The sequence below is a fragment of the Benincasa hispida genome, chromosome 4 (assembly GCF_027475165.1).
Source record: "Benincasa hispida cultivar pf3 chromosome 4, pf3_genome.v1.1, whole genome shotgun sequence".
Lineage (NCBI taxonomy): Eukaryota > Viridiplantae > Streptophyta > Magnoliopsida > Cucurbitales > Cucurbitaceae > Benincasa > Benincasa hispida.
In genome coordinates, this window is record NC_143481.1 from 28,319,704 (window position 1) to 28,325,703 (window position 6,000).

The following is a 6,000-nucleotide window of genomic DNA, read 5'->3' on the forward strand; positions in this document are numbered from 1 at the left end:
CACATAATTATCCCCAATAAATTTATCTATTGCCAACACTTGTATTAATGAACTTTACATTCTGAAATTAAATATCCAATCAAGTTTTTGCAATTTTCATAATTTATCCAGGATTATTCTTTTGCAACGATACTACATCAAGACATTCTTGACTAAATACTACCTCTAGAATAACTCACATTTCGATAGTCATTTAGGTACCGCTTTTGGTCAGACATTACTAACACTTAATAATTCTGTAAGTGTAGACCCGCCATTTTCAGATCTTATAGAATGGATAAGTATCACTCTGAAAATAGAAAACAATACCCAAGACGGAGCTATAAAACCCTATTCATGTTACTGAAGCCTGGGTTGTTCCGAACCCTATGTTACAACCCTCCGTGGGGATAGTCGTCGTTAAACGACTAGCAAAGAACCGTTTAAAGCTAATCAGCAAGTGCAACATAGGAATCTTACGGCTCAGACTAATGAAGGTGACTGTAGCATATGTTGACACGTTTCCTTCACCCACTTACTTGAAAGATCTTATATCTAAGAGTTCCCTGAGCGCGTTCGGATCGCTCTGATCTCACTGTGAACGAAATACACATTATACATTCAACACATACAGTTATGCAAATAAATCTTAATTAATGACATGTTATGAGCAACAAAATAATAAGGGAAAGAGTTCCATACCAGTTGAAGATGTTCTTCACACTTTGGAACTCCAACGCGGCGGAAAACCTTCACGCGATGTACCAATGCCCAGTGGAAACATAGGCTGCAGCAGCACGAACAACACGAACTCACGACTGCAATGGGGATGACACCACCACTAAAGAGCCCCAAATATTCTTGGAGTGAAAACCCAAAGGGTAGGCTTTGGTGAATTTGGTAGAGGAAGGAGGAAACACGAATCGTGTAGGCGATAAGCAAGTGAGGGGGAAACAGACGCTATCGCATAGCAGAAATGCTTATCGTTTAGGAGGAGCTACACGATCGTGTAGGATTTACTGAACGATCATTTAGGAAAAGGTACACGATCGTTTAGTAAAATCGGCACACTATACAATCATTTAGAGAAGCTATCCGATCGTGTAGGAAATAGTGTGCGATCGTTTAGCGCGAGGTGGACGATCGTTTAGGCGGAGAAGAGCTATCGTATAGTCTCTCAAGTGATCGTTTACTTTCACCAACGCACGCTTCCAAATTGTCTTGGGATCTGATGACGGGCCGACGATCAAAATGAAAACCTTTTTCATTTTAATTCATCGGTTACATTAACCGACGCTCCCCACTAACCCACGTCCGAACGTGATTTTTAACATAATTATCTTATAATTAATATAATCATATTATATTTTTATCCTATAATTTGATATCACATATCTACTATAGTATTTTCTCCTCTACTTAATATAAATCATATTTATATCTAATTTCCTCCAAAATAATGTATCTCATACATTTAGTCAATTATATCATATATAATTAACCAGTCTAATTATATCATATATAATCAAACTTCCTTTTGTCAATTTGAACATTTCAAATTAACTCAAATACTGGTTCTCGACTTTATCCAAGCTACCCAGGGGACCTAATGGACCTGTGGCTCGAAGCTCCAATTGTACATGAGTAGCTGACTAAACTCTTTAGTCACGAGATCCATCATTCGTCAACTGTCAGGCATGCTACTAAAGACCAACAGCTGAACTCTTCTTACCACAGATATATTTCTGTGTCCATCAGATATAACCAATCATGAGTACGATAACCTTTCACAGATGCTCGTAAGTACAGCTAGACCAAATTATCGTTTTGTCCCTATAGTTACATCTCACTCCTTAAGTACCACTGATTCTTCTAATGAATAATACAACATAGTCCAACTATGTGTGAACACTTTCGGGCCAAGAGAAGGTATGTGGCACCATATAGTTCAAGCTCCGGAATCAGCCCCTAAGGGAGCTATCTATCTACTTACCCCTACCTCGGGAAAGGAGTGAATTCCATCTTGTGTAGCTGAGTTCCTAGCTCTTAAATCAAATGAAACCCCAAAATGGTAGGTTTGAATCAGCAACCTGGCCACTAACACCCATACAAATCAAATAACCACCCTCAATGGCAGGAGTTCCCAACTCACTCAAGATTGAGGTCATGTTACCTATGATCATCTTAGTGAAGTGAAGTCTTTGTCATGAACGGTGTTATATAACGAGACGTTAACACTTCGTGGTCAGGTCTTATACAAACTCTTTGTATAAGATGCCCCCGCTCACCAACACGAATGATTAGGATCAGACTATCTGTGACAAGTCACAACACTTGTGTCCTTTTCACAAAGCGGGTCACATCTGGATAAGGTTTTGCTCCTATATCCATATACTACAGACCATTTTGGTTAGCATTCAAGACATGATCCACTTGTATGTCACCACATACATGCTTGAGTCACATACAGATAACCAAGGATTTTATGTTTATTGGTTTGTGGTAAAGCAAATAAAACAAGTAACTGAACAAAAATACAAGATGTGAAGTAAATATCATATATTAACAACACAAGTGTTCATACAAACTACAGAACACGAGACTTTAGGGCATCGACCCCAACAATCTCCCACTTGTCCTAAAGCGAAGTGAGGAGTACAACAAACTTAGTACAAAACAATAAACTAGGGCATAAAAGCCCAGTACAAGAAAATCTCCCATTTGCCCTAGTCCAGCCGCGGGCTATCCTGTAGACCCATGCTCTGTAGGTGACCCTCAAACACTATAGCCGTGAGAGCCTTCGTAAACGGGTCAGTAACATTAAAATGGCTTGGGTTAGACTGATCTGTGTCATCTTTTCAACCTTTTGAGGACACATGTCCTTACACAAAGTGACTTCATGCCTAAACGGCAGTATGGTCTCTTGGAGTCCTACATCGAGTACTAGAGCAACATCTTGTCAATGTATGATACCTGAGACAGTGCTAGCACTTTGTTCTTACAATCCTAAAATATCTGTATACCTAGAATAAACTGAGCCTTTCCCAAATCTTTCATTTGGAATTGGGTCGCTAACTAGTTCTTAACTGCAGTCAGTAGACCTACATCATTCCCAGTGAGTAGGATATCGTCTATTTATAACACTAAGAAGACTACTGAAGCGTTGATGATCTTCTTGTAGATACAAAGTTCATCAACGTCGCCATCCCGGTCAACATCCTCTAATGTCTTCTTATAAGACAATGGATCCTCAACATCGCCATCTGCTACCATGGCAAGGATTTTTGTGAAACCCAGATAGCGAACGAGTGGGTTCACAAACCTCCCACTATATTGAGGTGGAACCGACCTACTGGATAAACTCCCATCAACAACTCTTGCTTATGTAGTAGGCTCTTCAACAATTCTTGTTGAAGTTTCAGTAGTTTCATTGGAAAGCTCACGTAACACGACTTTGCTTCATGGACTGTGCTCCCTTATATGATCATTCTCCAGGAAAGTAGCGTTTGTTGAAACAAACACTCTATTTTTCGTCGGATCATAACAAAAAAAAAACCCTCATGTACCTTTGGGGTAGCCTACAAAGAGGCATAACCTGAATTGTGGTTCCAACTTCTTGGGATTAGCCTCAAGCACATGTGCAGGGTAACCCCAAATGCGGAAGGGACATAAACTAGCTTTATGCCCATTCCACAACTTCAAAGGTGTTCTTGCAACATTTTTGGAGGGAATGCAGTTGAGTATGAATAATGTAGTCTCTATTGCAAAACCCCAAAACGAGTCTGGTAAGGAAGAGTAACTCATCATCAAGCGAACCATGTCTAACAAGGTTCTATTTCTCCTCTTCGCTACACTATTCTACTGAGGTGTACCCGACGCTGAGAGTTGGGAAATGATTTCATATTCTATCAAATAGTTCTGGAATGTTGAGTCCAAAAACTCTCCACCTCAATCCGATCGAAGTGTTTTAATCCGTCTATCTAATGCGTTTTCATTTTCGACCTTGAATTCTTTGAACTTTTCAAAGGATTCATACTTCCGTTGCATAAGATAAACATACCTGTACCTGAAGTAATCATTAGTGAAACTGATAAAATACTCATAGCCACCTCGGGCTCGCACATTCATAAGACCACAAAGGTCATAATGTATTAACTCAAGATGCTCCTTGTCTCTATAACCTTTTCCAGTAAAAGGTCATTTAGTCATCTTCCCTTCAAGGCAAAATTTACACACTGGTAAAGAATTTTCTTCTAACTCACTTAGAAGTCCATTCTTCACCAATCTCTCAATCCTATCGAGATTGATATACCATAAACGTAGATGCCAAAGTTGGGCATTTTCTTTTGGAGAAATTCGTCGATGTTTTGATTGAGTTACGATAATTCTGAACATTTTAGTATTATGGAGGGAATTAATGGCTAACGACCTTAGCATATATAAATTCGATTCCAGATTTGTTGTGCAAATAAAAAACACCATCTTTATGAATAAACGCTTTATTCACATTAAAAGAGATAGTATATTTACATTACAAAAAACACTTTACAGAAATGAGGTTCCTCTTTAGTTCAGGAACAATATATACATCATGTAAAATAATAAACCTATTCTGTAAAGTTAAATGGACTCCTCCCACTGCCACAGCTGAGACGACGTACCCGGTGCCTATTCGTATCGTCATCTCACCAGCCTCCAACTGTCACCAAGATCTAATCCCCTGAAAAGAAGAACAAACATGGTTAGTGGCGCCTGAATCAATTATCCAAGCAGAATCATCATTCTCCACTAAACAAGTTTCAAACACAAGTAAATCACATTTACCTTTATCCGCCTTGGCCTTAACCTTGGCTGTTTTCTTCTCTTTCAGATACCGAGGACAGCTCCTCTTCCAATGTCCATCTTGGTTGCAGTGGAAACACTTTTCTTTAGCAACCTATGGACGGCTCCTTGGGGTGATAGGCGATGGATTAGCAGGTGCCTTCCCTTAACCCTTACCACCCTTCTTCTTCTTCCCCTTTGCAGAGTTAGAATTAAAAGGTGCAAACTTCGTTCCTGAGGTCGAACCTCTATGAAACATCCTAGAGGATGAAGCAATATTTGCCTCACCCTTCTGCCTCTCCTTACTTTTCAGTAAAGAGTGGTATATCTACAACTCGTTGAGGAGAGTTGTAAGGTTGTATTTCATTTTGTTAAGAATCACATTACTAACAAAATGCAAGAAGCTCTTCGACAAAGAATGCATGATTATGCTAACCTAGCTGTCCTCATCGATGGTAGACCCATTTAACTCCGCCACATTAAAGTGGACCATCATGTTTAGCACATGTTTATGAACATAGGTGTCTTCTTCCATTTTGGAGTTGAATATGTATTTAAGAGCCTCATGCATAAGTTGTTCAGACGGTTGTCCAAATATCCCCGCAAGGACTCCATGATCTCTTGCACTGAGACCATAGGCTTATGTTTCTTGGCCAAGACTTCAAAAAGAATTGCCAAGATGTAGGCTCGGGCCTTCTCATTCGCCCTTGTCCATCGCTCGTATGCCTCCTGAACATTTCGAGCGACATGCGAAGCTGGAATAGGAGGACAAGCCCCCGTGAGAGCGAACATGAGATCCTCGATGATTAGGATCGTCGTGATTATGTATTTCCATGTTGCGAAATTATCGCCAGTAAGTTTTTTGGGCTTAACAACAATAACGTGGTTGTTGCCATTTTGAAAATGTTGCTGAAATTACGAACAAAACTTTATTAGAATTTGCTAAAACCACTTTTAAACCAATCAGTTTTTCAAAACAATTTCAAGTACCCTAAGTTATGTACTTCTATTTTGCAATGATGCCTCAGTGAAGCAGAACAAACGCCATCGGTGGGGTGATCAGTTACCCCTTCACTGGGATGAGACATTCTCAACCATTAGGTAGAACCAACTCTTGGAACTGAACCTAATAGCCACCATTTTTCGGTCCAGAATCGTTAACCTTTAACTATTTTGCGTAAGTGTAACCCCTCGCTTTCA